The sequence below is a fragment of the Ursus americanus genome, chromosome 28 (genome assembly GCF_024610735.1).
Source record: "Ursus americanus isolate L20-20 chromosome 28, mUrsAme1.1.p, whole genome shotgun sequence".
In the NCBI taxonomy this organism is placed as follows: Eukaryota; Metazoa; Chordata; class Mammalia; order Carnivora; family Ursidae; genus Ursus; species Ursus americanus.
The window spans coordinates 8,439,538-8,465,868 of record NC_142154.1 but is presented as its reverse complement, the minus strand read 5'-3'; the positions used below and the strand labels follow the sequence as shown (position 1 = coordinate 8,465,868).

At 40.2% G+C, this 26,331-nt stretch overlaps 1 protein-coding gene and 1 pseudogene across 1 annotated transcript in view; both read left to right on the top strand.

Annotated features, from left to right (window-relative positions):
- Positions 1–26,331, top strand: part of AGBL1 (AGBL carboxypeptidase 1) — a 710,086-nt gene that overhangs the window by 344,203 nt on the left and 339,552 nt on the right. The window lies entirely within an intron of this gene.
- Positions 13,550–14,557, top strand: LOC123802380 (tubulin beta chain pseudogene; annotated as a pseudogene).

Sequence of the window (26,331 nt, the reverse complement as noted above, 5' to 3'; positions counted from 1 at the left end):
TCTGAGACCAAGGGCATCGTGGGCTTGGGTTGACATATGCAGTGAGTCCCAACACAGTTACCTGCCTTGCACATTATTTCCTTTAGATCCTGCCAGACTAGTATCTTAGAACTAGAGGGAACTTCAGTGGCCATCTTGTTCGGCATCTCCTGTATGGAAGTCCTCATTCACATCTAAGATGGATACCTTCTGCTTCAAAACTTTACTGTATTACACTTGAAGGACTCACTTAATATAGCTGAGGAGTGGAATGAAAGAGAAAAAGTCACATTTGTTTCTAGAGAGGTTAACCCTTGAGTAGAAAAAGTGACGTATCGATAGTGCCAGAGATAAGTCCAAGAGTCCGCTGTGTTGTTTTCAGCCTTAACCGTCTTTCACAGCTTAGGAACTCTCGTGCTAGGGAGAGAGAAGAAATGTATTCCTGACCCGTAACTGTGATGAGCTAACCTACTTTGGTAATATATTTATAATCCTTTTGAGCTCCTTGGAGGAAAGATGCAATATGAATATAAAATAATAACAGAGCCAACCTTCAAGCATTTTCTGAATGCCCAGGTGTGGTTTGAGGCTTAATGAATTTGTGTTAGTAAAATATTCTGAGATCTCAGTTGAAGGGAGCTAGAGAACACAAATGGCTATTAATTATTATTATTGTCGACTCCTGCCCAGAGTCATAGAGATGGATGGTCTCTGCCATTTTTTATCCCCACGTGAGCAGCTACAGGTGCCAGTCCAGTGTGCCATAAATGTCTAATCCCTTAGAAGGATTAACTCCACGTTGGTTGAAAAAAATAATGACTTCCCATAATCTATTCTGAATAAACTGCTCTGTCCCCCTCCTGTTCCATCTAGTGACTCTTGGTATCTCTAATGAAAATAAAGTGCTCTAAAACCCTGCCCGACCCTTTGTGTTTCACACTGGCTAGTGCTGCAAAGAAACTTCACAGATTTGTATATTTATGTAACAGCAGAAGAGGAAGAAGAGGGGAAGTGGTTTGGCTTTATGTGTGGCATCTTTTGCCTACTTTGTCATACTGGTAGCTCTTGCCACCCAGAACATCTATCCTAGGTCTATCTACGTGCAGCCTCTGCCAGGATTTTTATCAATTACTGTATTTTAAATGGTCTTAACCGCTCCAACAGAAGCTTCAGGAGTCAAGCCAAAATATGCTTCCTTGGTTTCACGCTTGTCCCAAGGAGGAAGGGGGAAAGTTGGTGGTTGTTTAACTCTGCCCCAATCACTGTCTGTTGTCATCGGATGAGCAGCACAATGGAGAGATTTGGGCAGATGGAATGGTTCAAGTACATCTCAAAAGTGATTACAGAAAAGTTTCATTGGTTTTTGAGATACAAACATTTAGCTGTTAAACAAACTTCTCCATCCCTACAATTATTGCTTGCCAATGCAGATGCAGCTCAGATGAATCCCAGCTCATCTTGAATGCGGCGCTGATGTCTCCAAATGAAGCTTTTTGCTATTTTAGCCAGAGAGGGAGCCGCTGGTATTCAGCTGAACGATCTTGTGACCATGTCCTCCCTGTTTTCCAGTGAAGTTTGAAGGACATTTCCAATCAGGTTAATGAGGACCTGCTGATTCAGGCCTGAAATGGTTGTTTACAACCCTCCACTTGTCCGTCCACGAAGAGCCCTTCTCTTTCATCTGCCAGCCAATCACAGCCTGCCAGTGTAACATCTGGCTTGAGCAGCTGCCAAGAGAGGAAGCACACTTTCTGTCCCCTCCAGCTAGTAGCAAGTGTGTGTAATTGAGAACCTGTAATTGCAAGAATGCACAGACCTAGGCAGGAACAGTGAGGAGGAGCTGAGACAGGAGACAAGGAAGCAGGGGCGCTGCCTTTGTGGGGCTTGGAAGGTGGTAAGAATCACACAGCGTGGGGCAGCCATTCCATTTCATCCGTGCTTTCGTAGAGAGGTTCTTGAAACACGTCCGACGACGCCGGTGCCACTTTTTAATTAGATGAAAGTAACAAACAAGCAACACACAAGAAAAAAAAAAAAAAACAAGACAGAAAACAAAGAAAACACAAACAAGAAAACTTAATATGTTCTTATACTGAAAATGTAAAGGATCGTTTATGCGTCTTGGAGGTGTTTTTTTGAGCCTGTGACTAAGTCCCCCCTGAGCCCAAACTTATTCTTACAGAGGCACGTGGCGGGAGAGGATAGAAACTGGTTTGTCGCTTCCCTCTTCCCGTGCAAGCTCGCTCCCCTGGGCACACTGAAATGCTACCGCCTGAGCAGAAGATTCATTTCAGAAGGACGGTCTATTAGCCATTTATTCCGTATCTTTTCAAGAAATTCCTAAGTTCTCCCCTCTTGGGGTCTGTTTGCTCTCCACGATTGTGCTCCTCACCCAGGCTGGTTGCTCTAAGGTGGCTCTGAGAACATGTTCAAAGCTCTGGGTGAAGCGAGGTAAGGAACCCTGAAGGTGACTGAGAAAGTCTGAAAAGTCTCCTCGATTTTTCCAGTTTGTCTTACCTTCTCTACAGCCCCCACCTCACTTAGGACCTCTGTTCTTGTGAGTTTCCACCTGCGGTTGGCTTGTGAAACAGTAGAGCAACTAACTTTGAACCTCAGTAATCTCTGAGAACCCCTCGCAAAGAGCAGAGCAGAGCACATGGGAGGCCAAGTCTGAGGCAATGGGCAAAGTGGACTGTGCCATGTGTTACGATCAAAGCATCTTGAGCAAGGTGTTGGCTGACATATTGATGATCCTGTCAAACTTTTGCCCGGACCTGATGAGAGCATGCTTAGGACAAGCACAACAAAATAATATTGTTCTAGAAAATTGAGATTGCAGTTTAGCACTTCATGATATGTTGTTTTTAATATGGTGGTTACAGGGGAGTGTTAGGTCCTGTTATTCAACAAAGGTGTACTGAATCCCAGGGACTTGGATGGAGGATATAATGGGAGCAAGACAGACATAGTTTCCATGTAAACTAAAATAAGTGTTCCGAGTCAATAGTCGTGATTTCTGATGGAAAATAACTTCTCTCCCGGGAGGAGATACATGAGCTGACATGACAAGGATGGCAAAGAGGCAGTGATGATACACGTGCAGTCCGGTGGTGGGATGGCATAGCATGTTCAAAGGCCCTGTGGTGGGAAAAGAATGTGGTATGATTGAAGAACTAAAGAAGACAAGAGTGGCCCCCAAGAAGCAGGTGCCTTAGGTTGAGTTCCCTGGTGTAGCAGCCTCAGAGAGAGAGAGAGAGAGAGAGAGAGAGAGAGAGAGATCTGTGGGCAGGAAGTTTCCCGGTGAGTGTGCGGAGCACCAACACGCAAGGAATAGGCAGAGGGCAGAATGGGCTGCAGGCAGTAGCAACAGAGGCCTTATGTGTTTCCTTAGATTGTTCTGCAACTGGGACGCTCTTCAGAGCCCCGAGGCGAGGGGGCCCAACCTTTCCGTTCCCAGATAGAAGATCTTGTAGGTTATGCCCAGGGAAGAGATGTGACCAAGGATAGGGCAGATTTGGGGGCTGAAAGAAGTAATTCTCAGAGGAAAACTCAGCTTCGAGCTATACAGGCTTTTTGGGGGAAAGGTTCACTTACCTGTGCATACTGGCTAAAGGCATCTCCCCACAATCCTCAGTCTGCGTCTCCGGTGCTCTTGTAAAACTACCTTGAGTGGTTATTGCATTCTCTACTCTAAATGTGGAAGAAGAATTAATTTTGAATGGATGAATCTGTACCTCTCATGAAAATTAAATACAGTTGAATATGTATCAAGAGTTGGCAAATGGTGGCCCACGGGCTGAATGTGACCTGCTCCGTGTGTCTTCAAGTCACTCCTTTTGTAAAATCTTTCCTAACTCACCCAGTTCTTCTGTCTCCCACTGAGGTAGAAGTCATTCTTCCCTACTTGTGCTTTGTTAATCACATCACCATACTTGTTGTCACATTTTACTATGAGCATGTATAAGTTTGCCTCGTTGGCAGGGCGATGAGATGTTGCAGACACGGACTGTGTCCATTCAGCTCTGGAACCTGAGCACCCAGCCCAGTCCATTTCCCACGGTAGGCACAAGACAGCTGTTTGCTGCATGAATGAAAGAGATAAATGTAATAAATAGCCTTGGTACGAGGGAAGAACTTGAGGAGAGCTGTGAGAATATCATTTAACATTATTCAGAGTCTTTTATTTTAACTTTGTTTTCTCAACATTGTTCCTATTAGTAAGACATTGGAAAATGCCATTAATATCCATGTCTCTTTGGGATTCAAATGTTCTTTCTCCCTCCTTCTGCCTCCTTGCTTGTAGAGACCTGGATCTCAACTACGCCTGTCTCTATCTACCCCAGTCCTGCCAATGCCTTTATTCACCTTGGATCTCTGCACGCTGGTTCCTGGTGACCTTTGACAATATCTTTACCTAGTGGCCTAGTTTCCAGCTGGAGTCTTAAATGACAATCCTCCCTGCATAGCTTTCCATATTCTTGTCTTTGCGTGGCCTGCTAGAAGTTTATCTTCATGTCATGTTAAGCCATAGGACTCACATGGTGCTCCTCTGCCCTTTCCTGGAATTGGCCAGGATCAGTAGTCACCCAGCACTCTGCAGTTTTAACCACCCTGCCAGCCCTCAGGCCTGCCAGCTCTGCTTAGCTCTGATCTGCAGTCTTCCCTGCCCTTCTAGAACTGGCACCCAGAAGGCATTCTGTAAGCAGAAATGAGAGAGTGGGGAGGTCACATCGCTAGGGTATGGCTACCCAGTACAACATGTTTCCAGACGCAAGTTCAGTCTGCCTGAAATCTTCTCCCTTCCTAGTGCAGCTCTTTGCTTGAAAAAGGAGTTTCTTTCCTCCAAAGGCAGGTTCTCCCCAGCGCTGTGACAGCTGAAGTGAAGCCCCAACCCTGGGTGCTGACAGTGCAGTGGAGCCTCGTGCCAGTGAACAGCATGATGGCGGGCATCATAATGAACAGTGATGTGGCATTCTAGGCTCATCATGAACATTTTGTACCGTGCTGGATCAAAGCAGAATATGCATCTCATAAAGACACTTGTTAGAAACCCAGGTGTCTTTAGTGATGAGATGAGCTCAACATTGGTCAAGTCCCCCTGGTTTTTTAAAATGGCTGAAATCCAAGGGGAGCTGAAGGCTCAGTGGGCAAGAAGACATCATGTCGGATAGCAAGGCTAATACATTTGGGAAGCCCCCTGATCTCAGCTCTAAAGGACCCAACTGCAAGATTAATATTATTATTCCTACAGTGGTCCAAGGACTTATCCAACACTGCCCCCAATGTTGAATGTTGTGTTTATTCCTTGTCTATATAGCCAAACTTACTTATTTGGAATTAAGTCCCTGACCTGGTGACCCCTGGGAAGTGGAGAAAACCAGAAGCCAGCCGATGGCATGGCGGGTGTTGGACTCGAATAATCCTTGAGAGAACACTGGTTTGCGGGGCACGTCTGTTTCATGTAAAGAGTTCTCAAAGGTGTCCGGATGGGTTTCAAGTCCCCTCCTTTGCCTTCTTCCCCATGGGTGGGTTTCACCTGGTTGAAGCAAAGAGCGAGAACACAAAACATCTTTAACTAATCCTGAGCTTTTTGTTCACTCCTCAATTGGGTTTCCGGTCATATTGGCCCACAATTTTAGTTGTGGTGTTTCAGCTAAACAACAGCTGGGAGTTGACAGCCAGCCAGCTGCAGCCTGCTAGAGCAAACACTTGAGCTCCTAAATGTATAAAAATGATAAAATGACTAGACATATAGGTTTCTAATTGCAGCCAGGATTCTGCAGCTGGGAAGTCACCAGAAGATATATATTCTGTGTTGTAATCCAGCAGTCATGCGCTCCACCCCAACCGAAGAGCTCTTCCCTTTCCCCCACCCCCAAGATTGCTGCCAAAACGCGAAGTCCATTTCCAGCCTGCAAATGATGTTCACTTCTATTAAGGGGCTGACCCAGCTCCAGACTTGTAAATCCAGCCAAAGATTGAGCCAGGGAGATGGAGCAGTTGAAGTTCGAGGGGGACATGATGTCAGAAATAAGACTCAGATGCGGGCCTCAGGTGAGATTCGTGGGGGGTCACAAAGGCAGCCCCCCAGTCCAGCACCTCCTGGAACACCGTCCACGAAGTGCAGAGTAGAGCCTCTTGTTTCCTCTCGTCAACCTTCCCACCCTCCTCTTCACTCCCCTCCCTCCCTCCTATCTTTTCCCCTATTCCTCTTATCTCTAGATGCGTTTCTCCTTCCCTCACACAACCGGACAACTCATCATCCTTCTCTGCTGGGCCCGTTCCAGCAGTGGGGGGACGTTCATCTTACTTGAATGTCTCTCCCAAGCGTGGAGAGGGCTTTCTTCTTCCTTTGTAGCAGACATTTCCCTGACATCAAATATTCATCCTTCCGCCTCTATATAGTTAATCTTCCAAGCATTTGTTCTTGATTTGGGGGGAAGCACATGACCAAACTTATGTAGTTCTTTTTCTTCTGCTTGAAATTTGGCTTGCACGACTGTCATTTCACAGTGGATTTTAAAAAGCTGAGCACTTTCTTTGTTCTCTCATTCCCTGGAGGACTGATCTTCAGCTTGTTGGACTAACTAGTCTTAATAGCTGAAGGACCAGCAGGGCCGGGGGAGGAGGATGTGTGACAAAGGAGACCAAGCAGGACAGTACCTCTGGAAGAGTGGAAAGCATTCTCTGGCTATGTCACTGGGCCTGTGGCACTACACTGCTCTGGTTTTTTGCTCTTTTGTGCTAGAACAAAAATCCTTAATCGAAGGAGCCTTTTTTGGTGTGTGTTCTTCAGGGTCAAGCCCAGAACCTGACCTCTAACACACACATAAAAATAATGCTTATCAATGAACAGTGAATGAATGAACTCCAGTCAAATCTGGTTGGATCTGTTTATGCTAATAGTAATGCCCTACATTTGTAAGATTTTCCAAAATGTTTCCACATATATCATTTTACTTGATGTGACTATTAGTGAGTTGTCACTTTTTTCCTACACTTGCATGAATGCGCCAGAAAGCACAAAAATAAGCAAGTGCTTTGAAGGAGAGAATTTAACGCGAAGGAGCAATGGCATGGATGATCCGGATGTGTCACGTAACTGGCCTGTTGTGGTTTTAGATCACAGTCAGCAGATCGTGGCCCGTGAGCCAAGTCCGGCCTGCAGGTCATTTTTGTAAATAAAGTTTTATCAGAACACAGACATGCTCATTCATTCTGTAATGTCTGTGGCTGTTTTCTCCCTACAATGGCCGAGTTGAGTAGTTGTAAGTGCTGGTCAGGCCCACAAGGCCCAAGATATTTACTGTTCAGTCCTTGATAGAAAAGATGTGTTGGCCTCTGGTCTAGATTTTACTAATAGCAGGTGCATGTGTCATGTTTAAGGATGTCAAAGAAGGTGGGGAAATCCTATCTGCCTTTGGAGCTCCTCTTGATCATTGGGTGTGTTTTCTTTTTCTTTTCTTTTTTTTAAAAAAGATTTGATTTATTTTTGCGAGAGAGAGAGAGAGAGAGAGAGAGAGAAATGGAGCATAAGCGGTGGGGGGAGGGGCAGAGGGAGAAGCAGACTCCCTGGTGAGGAGGGAGCCGGATGCAGGACTGGATCCCAGGACCCTGGGATCCTGACCTGAGCCAAAGGCAAACACTTAACCTACTGAGCCACCCAGGTGCCCTGGGTGGTATTTTCTGATCAATGATCTACATAGTACACTTAAAAAGAAAGTTTAGAGAGTAAGCATGGGGAAAATAAATAAAAACAACACAAAAACAACCCCTTCAGTCATCACATGGATGGAGGTTCGCTAGAGTACCCTGGGCTTTCCTCTCCAGTTTGTTGTGATATCTCGAAAGGCTCAGCGTGAAGCACTCCCAAGAGCCCATTGTTCCACAAGGCATCTGTGACATCATGCGGCCTCCCTCCTTATCTCATACTTTCTGTTATCTTTACACTTGAGAAGTCACTCCAGATGCAGTAATTAGGTCTGGGTGCCTTTCATCATCTGTGGAGTGGGTGCAGGCTGCCTTCGCTCTGAGAACTTAATTTTTTCCCCAAAGGAATCCTGAGTAGAGCGAACATATGGGACCTCTCACACCTGTAGGCATTTTAGCAATTTCCTCTGATGAATCCATTTGTAACCCTCTGCTCAGTTATACCAACGGGTTCCTCTTCTTTTATTTCTCTTACAGCCTCTGAAAGATTTTGCCTTTCGCAGGGCCAGGAAGTCCTGAGATATCGTGAGATACCTGGTTAGCTGTGGGGAAATTTTTGCATTTGGATGACTTTTTAACTTGAATAAGTTGGGGTGGATTTTTCTACAGGCCGATGCTTTTTATTTATCTGCATGACAGCACCAGCATTCTAGAACAAGTCCAGTTCCAGGATTTTCAGTTTGCCTCTTTATCTTGGTGACTGTCATTTAGCCTTACTGGTTTTATCAGTGGGTTATAGGTAAGGAAACTGATTGCAAACTAGTTAAGTGACTTCCAGATTAGATTGAAATTCTGCAAGTAAAAAGAATATTGAAATATCCTGTGTCATGGAGGCATCTGCTGTGTTAAAATAGCATAGACTTTGGGATAAGAGGATGTGCGTTCAAGCCACATCTCCACCACCTATAAGCTCCAGGACTGTGGTTGATTTGCTCTGTAACTTCTCTGTGCCTCAGTTTCCTCTTCTGTGAGATCTGGATGATCACAATATCATCACCCTCGCCGAATTCAACTCCATTCTGTTCATTTTGACAAAATTCTCCCAAGCATGTACTTTCTCTAGGCTCTTTGTCCAGCAGCATGGTTATACAAAAATGTGATTTTTTTTTCTCCTTCAGAGTTTGCGCCGTGCTGAGGAGTCAGATACAGAGAAAGATGGTTTCATTATGATTTGGTACAGATCCTATGGAATACGATCTGGGTTGTATAGGGACATGGGAGAAGGACGGTTTGCTCGGAGTGTCCAGGGAAACTTCCTCTGAGACATGATACCTGAACAGTGATTGGTTTAGTGTCATCAAGCTAAGAAGAGGAGTATTCGGGGAGGAAGGAGCTTGAGGGAAGCATATTGAGAGGTGTGGAGGGGACCCAGGGAAGAAGACAGACCGGCAGAATGTGAGTGGTGAAGGAGAACGAGAAACCCGGGATGACTGGAACACCCAAAGGACAATGGCGTCATTTACAGAGCAGGTGATCTTTTGTCAGGGGGAGTCTCGTGGCCCCTTGAGAAACAGAAAAGAGTGCCTTGAACCCACCTTCCTTACTTGTGGAAGTTTTAAAGTCTCTTGATACTTTCAAGATTTCATGAGGCTTAAGTTCTCATGATCTCCTGAGTCTGTACACTTTCTTCTGTAATGCCGTGGGTTTCTACACAATATTTATCCACATGTGAAACTGTTCCATTCACTTGTTGCTGCAAATCACTCAGAGAAACATTCCTGAACACTGTAGATTCAACCCAAGGGCTTGTGGACAGATGGTGGTCACCACGGGTACCAGGAAAGAAAGTTTTCCAGATTATTTCCTTTACAGCCTTGTGCTCAAAACCTCCCTTGGCCTTTGTCCCCTCCTGCATTTGGTCTCCTAGGAACCCTTGACTCTCCTCTTTACTCATTCTTTCACACTCTCTTGTTTTCTCCTCCTCTCCCCTCTTTCTCTGGAGCCACAAACCACCCCCAAAGCCTCCCCACTCTCAGCAGTTGCTCCTTATTCTCTGAACCTTTTCTGTTCACTGGCAACCTGGCTCTTGAGACTTTGAGACAGGAGGTGAGTCAGGGGAAGCATCACCTTTTACTCTGTTTATTAAGGTTTTCCTTTGGAAGATAGTTCAGGTTCAAGTGTACTCTCTGGTTTTACTCCTCTTAGGAGATGCTTCTCAGAAGCAGAAGTTTTATAGGTCATCCTGTCCTTTCCCTAATGTTCATATTTAAAGAAAGGTGATTGTTGAGTATTATTCTCCCCTCTTCACTGACTGTTTCCATGTTGACTTTATAGGTCCTGCAGGATAATGTCTCAGTTTTGGGCTGAGGAGCTCAGTTTGTCCTAGTGGGCTGTCCTAGAGAGGATGAGACTGTGTGTCTAATCCCCAGGCTAGGTAGTAACACAATTAAAAAATCCCAGTTCCATTGCTACAGCCTGTGCCTTCATTCTGCTAGCTTCCCCAAAGGTCTATGCCATTGATCACAAAATTAAACAGGTGTGAATGACCCTGAAAAATCTATCACCGCCATGGGAATGTCAGCCTACTCTTACATCAGCGCATTCATTGGCCATGAAAATCTTTCTTTAGCTAGCACTAGGGTTTTTGCCTGATTTTTATGACTGGGATAATAGGGCCAGGACCCTTTTGCTTGTGACAAAAACTCATGAAAACTAGCTTAAGTCAAAAAGAGAATCGATGCTCATTTATCAGAAAAATACAAGGGGACAATGGACTTCCTCTCCTCCCTGCATTCCTCCCTTTAAACCTGTCCATTCTCTTTTTCCTGGTTAGGCTTCCTAGATAACAGAGATGATCACCAGAAGATCATCTGCTCAACTATTCATAGCTTTTCGGTACTCATGGTTTCTAGATAGGGTTCCTCTTCCTTGACAAGTTTAGCAGCAGTCCTGGGAGAGCCTTTGACTGGCACAGTTTGAGTCATGTGCATATCCAAGAACCATTGAGTGGGTGTGAAGGAATGTGGCACTCTGATTGGCCAGATCTGGGTCATATGGTCAGCCCTATAAACATGAAATGAGCCTCTCCTGAAGCATTGGGATTGAGCATGAAGAATACTGACTCACCCAACACATGCTGGATTTATGCTTCTAATCCCAATGAATAGGATCCAGTCCTGGTAGAGTGGGGTCCAGTCCTCACACCCTGCTCAGCTCTGTCAACTCTTAGGCACTGGATCCTGATCCATACCCAAGTTATTGATTGGGATGCAGTAGTGAGACTTCCTGTGGTTAGTGTAGTGCCATAACTACCTGTGGATACACATCAACAGTGCATGGCTGCTGTCATAGTATCTAACTGTCCTCATATATATGGAAAGAAGGGTAGTTCTAAATAGAAGTATTAACATATGTATATAGTCTTTTATACGCATATATAGTCTTTATATATAAAATACTATGTTTTATGAAAGTAGATATGCACATATATAGTCTTTACTTGGGAGCACTGATCTTTGAAAAATAATTCTCAATAATTCCCATTTCATAACAGTTATACCAGGAGCCATTATTACTCATGTATTTGTTTTGTTTATAAGATAATTCACACATACTCTAATACAGAGAATAATGTGAAGAATACACTTACAACTAATGCTAATACTTGCCAAATTGTAATGCTTTTACATATTTGTTTGAGGTTTATTTTTAAATAAAGAAATAAGATAAAGGTTGAAGCCTCCTTGTATCCATTCAAAATCCAATTTCCATCCCTTCCTCTCCAAGATTACAAATATACTGAGCTGGTGTTAGTCATTCATATCTCTCTATCCATTTCTCTATCTGCTTCTGCTTTTGAATTTTCTCTTTGCTTTTTTTGGTAAATTTTTCTATGTCTGTATATGACTAACTGACAATGTTTTTATAGAAAATGTTAAGTTCTCCATTAATTAAAAGTAAACACACATACACACTACCACCACCACCGCCCAGAAAAACATCCTAAAATTAACAACAACAAAAAATCCTCAAATGTAACTTTTTCCAGGTTGATCTACCAGCTTTTGTGAGATGTTTGTAAAAAAAAGAAAGAAAAGAAAAGAAACAAAAAACTCCCACTATGATTGTGATCTTGTCAATTTCTGCTTGTAATTATTTTTGCTTTTGTGTTTTGAAGTGATGTTGCTAGGGATATACATATTCATGGTTTTTGAGAGTTTCTAGTGCATTGTTCCTTTGAGGGTTATATTTTGTCTCCCTTTATTCTGATTAATGATTTTGCTGTGAAGATTTTTTCCATGTAGTAGTAATTGTTAGAGGTTTGTTTATTACTCAGTTTTCTCTTATTTTGTGTTTGCTGATCATCTCTCTTTTCCCGTTTTTATTATTTTTAATTCTTTTTTGGTGTGTATTCCATTCATCTTCTTTCTTTGGATTTACTCCATTTTTTTCCTTTTTGATCCTTGATTTGAAGAAATTCATTTTATGATATTTATCATTTACAGTATAAATTCGATAAGCATTATTTCCTTATATTTCTACCTATTTTGTGATTTCCAACATTATTTCTTTAAACCCATGGATTGATTAAATTCTGTCTTTAGGGATCTGATGGTGGTAGAGGTGGTTATTATTATTAAAATAATTGTTCTTATAGACTTTGAGGTAATGCTTGATTTCTAATTCAGTCCCATTGCGATCAGGGCACCTGGGCTATATGGGAATCGTTCTTTAATATTTATTGAATCTTGTTTATGACATATATGGTACCAGACAAATTTTTATGAAGGTTTGATATATAGCATAAGGATGGACATATTCTCTGTTGGGAGCAGAATTATTTAAGATCAAGCTTTTCAATTACATTATTTAAAGTTTTATTTTTTCTTTTATTTTTTTTCTATTTGATTTATCTGTTTCTAAAGGAAGTTTATTAAAAATATCCCAATATAATTTGTCCTTGGAACTATTTTACCTTGTCTCATGTTTTTGTCTTAAATTTAATTTCCCCCAATAGTAGTATGGCTAAGTCAGAAATATGTCTAGTGAATCTTTTTTTCCCCCCAAAGATGTGTTTTCAACCTTTCTCTGGTAATTTAAGTATTCTTCTTCTAAGTATTATGTAGCCAAGGTGTTTGTTTGGTTTTAGAAAATCCAATAAATAGTAGCGTCTTTTAAAAGATTACTTAATTTTATGTTTACTGTAAGTGCTGACCTATTTGGATTAATTTCTTTCATTGTGTATTGTGCTATTTATTTAACATAATTTTTTCTTTGCTTACTTTTTTTAAACTACCTCTGTTGGTTTATAGATTTTTAAAAATTCCTTTGCTTTTCCCCTCTGCCAGATTGGAAGTTACTAATTATTTTTTTACTATTTTTAAAAAGTTTTCCTTAATTAAAAAATATTGAAATATAATATATATACAGAAAATTGCACACAACAAAAGTGAATTTATCACAAATTGAACATTCATGTACCTCACATACAAGAAATAAAACATTGTTAGGGTTCCTGGGTGGCTCAGTTGATTAAGCTTTGGACTCTTGATTTCAGCTCAGGTCATGATCTCGGGGTCCTGGGTGGAGCCCCAGGTGGGGTTGTGACCTCAGGGTGGAGTCTGCTTGAGATTCTCTCTCTCCCTCTGCCCTCCCTAAAATAAATAAAGAAATAAACTCTTTAAAAAAGAAATAAAACATTGCCAATATTTCAGAAGAACAAAGAATTAGTGTATTTTAAAAATAAATATTTAAAGTTAAGTTCCACTCTCAGAAGCTTCCTGCTCCTATGTTCAAACCCGGCCTCCGGGACATGTCCCCATCCTTCCAGCCTGTGACTAGCAGCATAGAAAAGAAGAATTATGTATCATTTTATTGCCCTATACACACCTTGAGGCGAACAAAAAATTAAATTTTAACCATGCGGCAACTCTTGCTCATGCAGGCAGGTCAGTGTGGCAACCAGATCCGTGCCAAGTTCTGGGAGGTAATCAGTGATGAGCATGGCAGCCACCCCCCTGGAACCTATGATGACCTGCAGCTGGACCACATCTCCGTGTATTATAATGAAGCCACAGGTGGCAGATTTGTTCCTCATGCTGCCTTGATGGATGTAGAACCTGGGGCGATGGACTCTGTTCATTCAGGTCCTTTTGGCTAGATATGGAGTCCAGACAGCCTGGTTTTTGGTAAGTCTGGGTCAGGCCAAGGGTTGCTCTGTAGAGTTGCCAAGCTGGTTGACTCGGTCCGGGATGTGGTACAGAAGGAGGCAGGGCAGACAGCCCTGACTGCCTACAGGGCTTCCAGTGGAGCCGCTTGCTGGGTGGGGACACAGGCTCCAGAGGGCACCTTGCTCATCAGCAAGACCGCTTCATGAACACCCTCACCAGAGTGCTGGACACTGTGGCTGAACCCTACGACCACCCTCTCTGTTCATCAGATGGTAGAGAACACGGATGAGATCCACTGCATTGATAACTGAGCCCTTGAGGACTTCTGCTTACACACCCTTAAGCTGACCACACCCCCTGCAGGGACCTGAACCACCTGGTCTCAGCCACCGTGTGCACTGTCACCACCTGCCTCTGTTTCCTGGTCAGCTCAGCACTGGCTTCCACAAGCCAGCATTCAAGTTGGTGCCCTGCCTGCATCTCCACCTTTTCACTCCTGGCTTTGCCCCTCTGACCAGCCATGGGAGCCAGCGGTGTGGGGCCCTCACTGTGCCCAAATTCACCTGGCAAGTCTTTGATGCCAAGAACACGATGCCTGCCAGTTCACGGCCATGTTCTAGCACAAGGCCTTCCTCAGCTGGTACGCAGGTGAGGGCATGGACCAGATGGAGTTCCCCGAAGCTGAGAGCAGCGGGAATGACCTTGTCTTTTAGTACCAGCAGTACCAGGATGCCACCGCAGAAGAAGAGGAGGCCTAAGGCAGAGCACCATCACCTCAGGCTTCTCAGCTCCCCAGGTGTTTTCCTCAACTGTCCCTTTCTTGTCCCTTAGAATTTGCATTTTCCACCTCTTTTGCTTTTGTTCTCATTTTTTTTTTCCTTCTTCCTTTTTTGGAGTAGAGGGCTGTAGAACAGTACCCAGCACACAATAGACACTCGGTAAATATTTATTGTTCATTTAATGTCTCCTCTCTTCCACTCTGGGAAACCTAGATTTCTGCCCTTCTGGGTGACCCTGTATTTCCTTTTGGTGCCCCCTTCTCCCATCTGCACATTTGATATTACCCTTGGTTTTTAAGATAATTCTCCAGGAAGCTGGGTCTCATCAGATCCCCTTTAGAACCATGCACTGATAACCCAGTAGACGGCCACCATCCTAAGCCCATGTGGTAGCCCAGGAGAAAGGAAACCAAGCTACCTCAAAGCAGGTAGAGATACCTATAAGGAAGGGGCAGAGTTTTCCATTCTAGAGCAGGAAAGGGGGATCCGGGCTATTGAAGTCCTAATTTCCAGGTGTTTCCCTGCTCCTCTCTCAGCTTTAGGGGAGGTGCTAACAGTATTATCTCCATTTTTAGTCTCTTTCCAAGCTCTGTTCTGAGCTGTTTCCTTTTCAGGGGTCTGCCCCACTCTGTTGAGTATGATCCTTGCCTCTCCTACTTTACCTTCTTCACATGTTGGATTCCTTCCTTTTCTCCTGGTCAGAGAAGGGGACCAAGAGGGAGAGGAGACTGGCCTTGGTCCCAAAACCCCCGGAAATTCCCATTCCTACCTTTTCTTAATAAAAACCCAGCCCTGCTGTATATATATGGAAAAGTGTGTACTGCCACCTAAATATTTGAGTCATTCCTCCAGGGAGGGGACAAGGAGACCCTTCGTCTTTTGGCAATATCTCATCTCTTCCTTTTGCTATTCCCTTCCTCTCCCCACCCTTGGTTTTGTCCTGTCCTACACTTCACATTTCTATTTTAGGTTGAACTAGCTTTTTTTTCATATCGAAATGATGACGTTGCCCCAAGAGCCAAAAATACATGAGAGTTGGAAAAAAAAAATAAAGTTAATTAAGTTCCGTAAATTAGCTAAAGTTATACAGTATCTCTGTACTTTCCCACATGAGATGAGGACTTGAACAAACCTAACTCATCATTAAACACTGTTTCTCACCTTCTTTAATGTTGTTTTTAACTTTCATTTTACTTAACTTGAAGCAAACAAAGTCAATTATTTTATATTCTTCTGTTACATAAATTTACCCAATTGCATCTCACTTCCTCTCTGTGTGCTGTTGTTGCTTCTTCCTAAAGTACATCCTGTAGTAGTTTTTTCAATACTGATTTATGAGAAGGAAACTCTAAACTTCATGTCTGAAAATATCTTTATTTCATCTCACCTGAATGACTTTTCATCCTGACATAAAATTCCAATTTGACAATTAAGAGTTGTCAAACTGGACCATCAATACTTTGAATTTTTTTTTCTGTTGTCTTCAGGTATTTATCATTAATAATGTTAAATCTACACACAATATAATTGACGTCTATTTGAAAGAAATTTGTCTTTTCTATTTGATAGTTTTCAAGAACGTTTCTTTCAATTTTCACTATAGTGTGTCCTCCTATTTTCAGTGTGGCATCTCACCTATCTCCCATCTGTCTCAATGATCCCTGGTTCTGTATGGTTCTACCATTTGAGAATAAATCTTCAGTCTTCTGATATGGAAGGGAATTGAAAGGTTGCTTAGTCATATAACATGGTGGGTGGGATCTGAGGGTCTGATTGCTTTTCATACAGACTTTCAACTAATAGTGTGTTTGGAAATTTTCTGTATGTCTCATAGAGACACTGTTTGCACCCATTTTCTGATGCCTTTCTCTTGTAAATTGGCTTGCTTCCTCTTGGTGTATAAATTTGAGGGATCTCTGATCTGCTAATTCACATAGTACTAGACCATCTGCTTTCAATCTCTCAATATTTAGATATTTCTTGTCTGTTGTCATGTCTTCTATTCTCTGTGTGTTTGGAGATTTATGAATATTATTAAAATCCTTTACAATGATTTTGGAGGGGGGTTCCTGGAGATATAATGGATGAGTGCATATATTCAATCTTCAGTGTTTAAATAAAAATCCTTTCCATTAAGATTTTACAGACATTGGAAATTCTATTAACAGAAGATAGAGTCCTTCATTTCATAATTAGAAATATCCCAGGGAGACATAGCACATTAACTTATAATTATAAATGGCTGTTATGCTTCCCTCTTTATAATTGACCCCCGATTCAGAATTAATTGCTTCCATATCCCTGTTATATCTCCTTCGCATATTTACAGTTTTTGGTCGGCAGGCCTCAAGAACTAGACTGTGAACTAGTTGGGATTATGTTCAAGGCACTTTTGCACTTGAGTATCGTTGGTCGCAATCACAGTGCTTGGTGCAGAGGACGCTTCATAAATGCTTCTTCAATAAAATGGAATAATTTAGAACCAGAATTAGCACAGAAACTTTCAGCTATGTCAGGAGTGTTTCTCAACCATTGGCGAGAAATTTCAACCAGATGTTCACTGCGTTTCCAGATTTTTCTCCCAGATTTGCTGCACAATTTGATTGATCTTTGGGTTTGGCAACTGGCATTATGAGGAGATTAAAACCTCAAGTAATGCTAAATTAACAATATTACTTTATGTTTTATAATTCTTTTATTGTCTGAGGATGTTTCTGTATTCATATGTTTTTTTAATCCTCCTATATCCCTGCAATATCAGAGAATTACAAGGTGTATTTTATTTTGTTTTTGTGTATTCTTTAGAAGAATACAAGATACTGGTGGGATAATTATCATCAATTTGGAAAGTAAAGGAGTATTTCCTTCTCTAATGTGATTTTCTGTAAAACTAGGAGAAGCAAAGGGTAAAGAGACCTCTGTTTATTCTTTTTATACACACAAAATAAAGTTCCTATTTAGTACAAATGGCTAGACACAATTTTAAGTATCCCAGATATTCTTGTCCACACAACAGCTGACAACCAACAAAAGTCAGCAAAAGGATTAATGACCACTTCAGCCTAGAGTAGAAAGAGTTGCCATTGTTAATTCTGAATATTGTCTATTCTATCCCAAAAGAAGCAGGAGGCCTGGGAATTGTGGCTGGGCTGTGGTTCCAGGAGAGAGGAATGGTATGGATTTGGCAAAGGTGAGGGTCTGTGACTAGACACTTTGAACAAAGTGAAATGGGAACATGAAGCTCCGATTACACAAGGGAATGTTTTCAAAATCAAGGGAAAGATCCCAGAGCAAGACTGCCTGATAAGAGCTTTAAAGGGTGCTAATTCAGACTAAAAAGAAGGAATGCACATTGAATAGGTTTATTTATTGTGGAATAAACAAAGACTGCAACCTCCAACCTCCACTAATTGGTATTTACAGTGCAGTTCTCAACTAGGTTTAGAGAATGAAGTATGTGTGTATGTGTAGGTTTTAAAGTAAGCTCTGTGCTCAATGTGGGGCTCAAACTCATGACCCCAAGATCAAGAGTTGCATGCTCTACCCACTGAACCAGCCAGGCATCCCATGGAAAGAGGTTTTGAGCTTCGATTTAGCTAGTAGAAAGTTGTGCATTTTTAAATGCATTAAAGGAAGCCAAAGTGGTAAATAAATCATTCTGCCATCTTAAACTGTCCACAAGGTGTTCAGTGAAAGTAGTGACCTGGTTAGCAGCCAGGAGACCCAAGTTTCAAGTCTGCAGCTGAAACATTCAATTGTTATGTAAATGGTGGGGAATAGGGGAATACTCCTTCCTCTTCAGAAAGATCAAATTAATTAACATCATATCATAGCATCAGGGATGTCGTCTGCTAATACCTAGCAGCTTTTCAGGTGTGACTCCCTTGGTTATCTAAAGAGCTTGTCAGTCTCCACTCTGAGCTATTTTTGTGTTAGCTGTGAGAAAGCAGAGTAACTGCAGCGTCTGTGGCCATTGCTGAGTTGTCAGACAAAACAGACAACTGGTATCTCTGTTTTCTTCTCCTGAAGAACAGACAGATAAACATCTGTCATATAGGTAGGACTTCAGAGCTTTATGTTGCCAGCTGATGGAGATGACTTTCATGCCACGTGGGTTTGTGGAGGGAGTCTTTGTCTCTGTCCCACAGCTTACTGATGACCATTACCTTGCAGAGAACTCACCAACACCTTGTGCTTGACCTCAAAATGGAAGTTGGAGATTTACACGGTGGGCAAGAAAGCTGAGGACAGGGGCACTGGGTAGCTCAGTCGGTTAAGCATCTGCCTTTGGCTCAGGTCACGATCTCAGGGTCCAGGGATCGAGCCCTGTGCTGGGGCTCTCCGATGCCGAGGCGTCTGCTTCTGCCTCTTTTTCTGCCTCCTCCCTTGTGTTCATGCTCTGTGTTTCTCTCTCTCTCTCAAATAACTAAATAAAATCTAAAAAAAGAAAGTTGAGGACAAGTCAGAACACCTGATATAATTTAAGCAAGACCCTTAATAAACAAGTGGGAGCAAGATATACAAAATTAATGTAGTCCCTAACATAAGTATATTTAGGATGTTAGATGTATTTTAAGGTGTCATTGCCATGATTTGGTAAATGTGAAAAATTTTGGAAAGCAAGCTATATAGTTTCAGAATTTCTAATGTTATTCATAAGGCTCCTCCACATTTCATTTCCAGATAGATGATTAATAAATAGGAAACTTGAGCTGTAAAAAAAAAAAAAAAAAGAAATCTGAAGACAGGTTATTCCAAGTTTCAGTATGTAAATAGGTAGACATAGGCCGATAGAGTAAAACCTCAGTAATTAAGGGGCTAATTGATGGAGTCTCTACAATATGAAATGCATTTTTTCACAATTTTGGTAATTTCATTCAAAAAATTGGCATATAATTCACATACCATGAAATTCAGCCATTTCAAGTGTGTAATTAAGTGGTTTTTAATATATTCACAAAATGGAGTGGCTCAGTCCATTGAGCATCTGACGTCAGCTCAGGTCGTGATCTCCAGGTTCCGGGATTGAGCCCTGTGTCAAGCTCTGGGCTCCACTGGGAGTCTGCTTCTCCTTTTCCCTCTGTCCCTCCCCCTGCCCCTGCTCTCTCAATCAAATAAATAAATAAAATCTTTTAAAAATATGTATTCACAAAGTGGTAAAACCATCACCACTCTCTTATTTCAGTACACTTTCATTACCCCAATAGAAATGCTATACCCATTAGGAGTCAATCCCAATTCTCCCATCCTCACAGTCCCTAGAAATCACTAATGTATTTTGTCTCTATGAATTTGCCTGTTCTGAACATTTCATAAAAGCACTGTCGCATAATATGTTGTTCATTATATCTGGCTTCTTTCACTTAGCATAGTGTTTCAAAGTTCATCCAAGTTGCATGCTTTAGTAGTTAACTTTTATGACTTAATAATATTCCATTGAATGAACATACCACCTTTGTTTATCTATTCATCGGTTGATAAGTTAGCTTGTTTCTACTTTTTTGGTTTCTGTGAGTAATGCTTCTATGAACATCCATGTATAAGATTTTATGTGAACATACATTTTTCAGTTCTCTTGGGTCTCTAGGAGGGGCTCCTGGGTCATAAGGGTACTCTATCCTTGACAGTTTAAGGAACCGTGAAACTACTCCAAAATAGCTGAACCGTTTTGTATTCCACCACATTCTCTAACATTTTCTGTTTTATTTTAGCCATTCTAGTGGGTGTGAAATGGTATCTTATTGTGGTTTTGATTTTCATTTACCTAAATGTTGAATATCTTTTCATGCGCTTATTGGTCATTTGTATGTCTTTTTTGGAGAAATGTCTATTCAAATAATTTGCCCAGTTTTTAATTGGGTTGTCTTATCAGCTATATGATTTGTAAATATATTGTCCCATTCTGTGGGATGTCTTTTACTTTCTTGATGGTGTCCTTTGATGCCCCAGAGTTTTTAATTTTTATGAAATCCAATTTATCTGCTTTTTTCTTTGGTCACTTTTGCTCTTGGTGCCATATCTATGAAACCATTGCTTAATCCAAGGTCGCGATGTGGCCTGTCTTTCTTTCTAGGAGTTTTATAATTTTATTCCTAATATGTAGGCCTGTGATCCATTCTGACTTAATTTTTGTGTATGATTTGAGGATCCAAATTCATTCTTTTACATGTAGATATTAAGTTTTCCTAGCACCATTTATTGAAAAGACTATTCTTTCCTCCTTGAATTGTCTTGGCACCTTTGTAGTAAATCAACTGACCAAGAATGTGATGGTTATTTCTGGACACTCAGTTCTGTCTCCATTGAGCTATATGTCTATCCTAATGCCAGTTCCATACTATCTTAATAACTATCTTTGTAGTAGATTTTAAAATTTGGAAATACGAGTTCTTCAACTTTGTTCTTCTTTTTCAAGATTGCTTGTCTATGCTGTGTCCCATGTATTGCCATAAGAATATTAAGTCCAGGTCATTGAGTTTTGGGGGGGAAAAAGTTGGCTGAAATTTTGATAGAGATTGTGTTGAATTTTTGGGTCAACCTGGGAAGAATTGCTATTTAAACAATATTAAGTCTTCGAATTTATGAACAGGGAATATTTCGATTTGTTTAGGTGTCCTTTACTTTTTTGTAGTTTTTAGTGTACAAGTCTTGAATTTCCCAGGTTAAATTGATTCCAAAGTATTTTATTCTTTTTGATGCTATTATAAATTGAATTATTTTTAAATTTTATTTTCAGGTTTATTGCTAATATACAGAAATGTAATTGGTGTTTGCACTTTGATCTTGTATCCTGCATTCTTTCTGACTATATTTATTAGCTCTAATTTTTTTTTTTTTGTAGATTATTGAGAATTTTCTAGATACAACATTATGTCATCTGCCAGTAAGGATAGATTACTTCTCGCTTTCTACTCTGGATGCTTTTTATTTCATTTTCTTGTCCAGTTTTTCTGACTAGCATACCCAGTACAATGTTGAGGACATGTGGTGAGAGCAGACATTCTTGGTTCTTTCCAGGTCTTAGGGGAAAGCTTTCAACCTTTTTTCCATTAAGTATAATGACGAGTGTGGGTTTTTCATAGATATCCTTTGTTAGGTTGAAGAATTTCTCTTCTATTCTTAATTTATTTCTTTGTGTTTTCTATCACAAAAGGGTATTGGATTTTGTAAAATGGTTTCCTGCATGTACTAAGATGATAATATGTGTTTTTGTCCTTTATTTTATTAATGTGATGTATTACATTGATTTTTCAGCATGCATTGATTTTCACGTTGAACAGACTTTCCAGTTCTAGAACAAATCCCACTTGCTTGTAAACAACAGGTACAATCAGTTTCACACATTGTTGAATTTGGTTTGACAGTTACTTTGTGGAGGATATTAAGATCTACATTTCTAGAGAATACTGATCTTCAGTTTTCTTTTCTGTGATATCTTTGGTTTTGGTATCACTGTAATACCAGACTTACAGAATGAGTCAGAAAGTGTTTTTTCTCCTTTTATATTTTGAAAGAGTTTGTGAAAAATTGATTTTAATTCTTTAAAAGTAGAGTAGCATTTACCAATGAAGTCATATGGCCCTGGTCTCTCTTTTGTGGAAACATTTTTTTTGGGGGGAGGGGGAGCATTTTTACTATTAATTCAGTTTCTTTATTTATTATAGTTATGTTCAGAGTCTCTGTTTCTCTGTGAATCTGATGTCGTAGTTTGTGTCTTTTTCATATATGCACTTCCTTTAGATGTTCTTTTTAAAAAAGATTTAATTAATTTATTTTAGAAAGAGAGAGAGCACGAGTGAGCAGGAGGAGAGGCAGAGGGAATCTCAAGGTGTCTCTGCCATGAGTGCAGAGCCCCACACAGGGTTGATCTCACAACCCTGAGATCAGGACCTGAGCCAAGATCACGAGTTGGACGCCTAGCTGACTGAGCCACCCAGGTGCCCCAACTTCCTTTAGATTTTCTAATTTGTTGGTGTACAATTGTTCGTGGTATTTTCTTTTAAACCTTTTAGCTTCTATAATAATAATGTTCTCTCTTTCATCCCTTACTTTAATCACCTACATCTTTCCTCTTATTTTGTCAGTTTAGCTGAAAGTTTATAAATTTTCCAAGAACCAATTTTTACTTCATTGAGTTCTCTATTGTTTTTCTACTCTTTATTTCATTGATTTCCATTTAGATTTTTATCTCCCTTCTACTTGCTTTGGGTTCAATTTCCTCTTTTCCCCCCTAGTTTCTTAAGGTGGAATTTAGGTTGTTGATTTGAGGTCTTTCTTCTTTTTTAATATAGGCACTTGTAACTACATATTTTCCTCTAAGCACTGCTTTTGCTTTGTCCCATACTTTTGATACATTGTGTTTTCTTTGCATTCATCTCAGAGATTTTTTCTAATTTCCCTTGTGATTTCTGCTTTGACCCATTGATTATTTAGTGGCACACTGTTTATTTTCCACATATTTGTGAATTTCTCAAGTTTCTCTTTGTTATTGACTTCTAATTTCATTTGCTTTGGGTAAAAGAAATTACCTTGTGTGATTTTAAATCTTCTACATTTATTGAGACTTTTTTTTTCCCAGTGCAAAAAGGTGCTTTTACTATATATAGCATGGGGACAGGATTGGGCAGAAAGAGCTGCAGTGGGAGTGACTGATTATATACTTTGAGTTAGTGGGGGTCAGGGATAATGTAAGTCTCTAAGGAATCTGAAAGCAAAGTTTCCAGGCCCTTGAAGGTCTAGCCATTGCTAAGATACGGTTACATTATGGCTTATCACGTGATCCATTTTGGAGACTACTCCATGTGCACTAGAGAAGAATGTACATTTTGCTGTTGTTGGACTAAGTGTTCAGTAGTTGTGTTAGTCTAATTGGTTTATAGTGCTATGCAAGTCTTAGCTTTTCTTGTTTATCTTCTGTATAGTTGTCCTTTAATTACCAAAAGTGAGGAATTGAAGTCTCCCAATATTAGGTTGAATTGTGTATTTCTCACTTTGTTTCTGTCAGTTTCGACTTCATATATTATGGCTCTCTATTACTGGTACATATGTTGACAGTTGTTTTATCTTCTTAATGAACTGATTCTTTACTGTTTTATAATAACCTTTTTTGCCTCTTGCAAAACTGTTTTTGACTCGAAGTCTATTTTGTCTGATACTAGTATAGCCGGTCAATCTCTTATAATTGCTGTTTGTATGGTACATTTTATTCCCATCCTCATACTTACAATCCATTGTGTCTTTGAATACAAACTATGTTTGTTATTGGCAGCTTATAGCTGTAACACTTATTTTTAAAAAATCCATTCTGTTCATCTCTATCTTTAGATTAAATGGTTTAATTAATTTACATTTAATGTAATTATTGATCAGGGAAGATTTATAGCTGCCATTTTGTTATTTGTTTTCTATATTTCTGTGTCCCTTTTTTGTATTATTCTTCCATTCCTGCCACCTTTTGCATTAAATAAATATGATCTACTATGTCACTTAATCTGCCTGTATATAATTCTTTTCTAAGAATTTTCTTCGGGGATTACAATTAATATGTTTATTTATAACCATCTAGATCAGATTAATGCAATAGTATACAAAAATGTGTTCTTATATAGCTTCATTTCCTCTGCCTTCCTTTGTGCTATCATGCAAATTACACCTTTATACATTGTATACACATCAATGCAATTTATAACTACTCGTTATGCAGTTGATTTTTAAATCAGATGGAAAAAAAGTTACAATAAAAACATGTTTATACTGTCTTTTATATTTACCTATGTCATTACCTTTGTCAGTGCTTTTATTTTTTTCATGTGTAGTCTCATTATTGTCTAATCTGCTTTCATTTTAGCCTGAAAGTCTTCGTTTAGAATTTTTTTTGTAGGACAGAGCAGTTAGCAGTGAATTCTCTGTTTTTGTTTATCTGGAATCTTAATTTCTCCTTCATTTTTTAAAGGATTGTTTTGCTAGACATGATTCTCGTTTGGCAGTTTTATTCTTTCAATACTTTGAATACATTATTTTGTGATCTTCTGGCCTCTGATGTTTCTTTTCTTCTTTCTTTTTTTAAACTTTTTTATTATTATGTTCAATTAGCCAACATATAGTACATCATTAGGCCTCCAGTGTTTCTAATGAGAAATCAGTTTTTAATCTCACTGTGGATCTCTTGTATAGGATTAGTCACTTCTCTATTGATGTTTTCTTTTTCTTTTTTTTTTTTAAGATTTTATTTATTTATTTGGCATAGAGAGAGAGAGAGAGCACAAACAGGGGGAGTGGCACGCAGAGGGAGAGGGAGAAACAGGCTCCCTGCCAAGCCGGGAGCCCGATGCAGGGTTCCATTCCAGGACTCTGGGATCATGACATGAGCTGAGGACAAATGGTTAACCGACTGAGCCACCCAGGCGTCCCTCTACTGATGTTTTCATTTTTTTTTTTTTTGATCTTTTAACATTTTGATTATGATGTGTCTAACTATACACTCTGAGTTGTCTGTCCTGGAGTTTGATGACTTTCTTAGATGTGTAGATTAACACTTTCCATCAAATATAGGAGGTCTTTGGTCATTATTTCTTCAACTATTCTTTCTGTTTCTTTGTCTTTCTCTTTCATGTCTTTCTGTGACTCCCATTAAGTGCATGTTGATATACTTGGTGGTGTCCTAATGGTATCGGAGACTGTTCATGAATTGTTTTTTTCCTCTCTGTTCCTGAGACTGGATAATCCCGATTGAATTATCGTCACATTCATTGGCTGTTTCTTCTGTCTGCTCAGGTCTTCTGTTGAGCACGTCTAGTGAATTTGTCATTTCAGTTAATGTACTTTTCAACCACAGAATTTCTACTTGGTTCTTTTATGTAATTTTTATCTCTTTATTGATAATATCTATTCATGGAGACATGGTTTTCAGAATTTCCTTTAGTTTTTCCGACCTGGTTTTCTTTAGTTCTTTGAACATATTTACAATAGCAAATTTAAATCTTTGTAAGTCCAACATCTGAGCTTTCACGGGGACAGTTTCTATTTACTGCTTTATTTCCTATGTACGGGTCATATATATTTTTTGCATGTCTCATAATTTTTTGGCCGAAAAGTAGACATTTTAAATTGCATAGTGTATGATTCTGTAAATTAGGTTCTTCCCCTCTACCAGAGTTTGATGTTTGTTTAGTAACTTTGTTGAACTAATTCTATTAAGTCTGTATCGTTTGTCATGTGTGGCCACTGAAGTTTCTGCTTGGTTAGCCTCATGATCAACTTAATTATTAGATAGAGATTGTCTTAGTTGCCTGGAACTGATAAGTCCCATAGCGTCTGCCGGAGAGCATGCGGGCCTACTGGGGGCATGGCTTCAACAGTTTACAATTCTGCCTTAGTGTGTGCTTCCTGCTTGTGCAGAGCTTCAAGTTTCATCACAGGCGAGAGTCTAGGGCCTTCTCAGGTCTTTCTTGAGCACAGGCATGCACATAGGTCTAGGCGAGCACATAATCCAATGCATTTATATTCCCAGGAATAGGTGAGAGCTTTTCAAATCCCCCTACGAACATTTCTTTCCCAGCTTTTAGTTTCAATTTTTGTGGTTAGCCTGTTGTTTGCCCAACTGCTCTCCACTGCCTCAGGTATCTGTGATGTTCAACAATTGCCTCTGATTGTTTTTGACAAATGCTCCTGGGAAGAAGGCTCTTTCCACTTGGCAAGCTCTAAACTAGGTAAAATGAAGACCAGTACTTGTGATTCCTTTTGCTTATAATCAG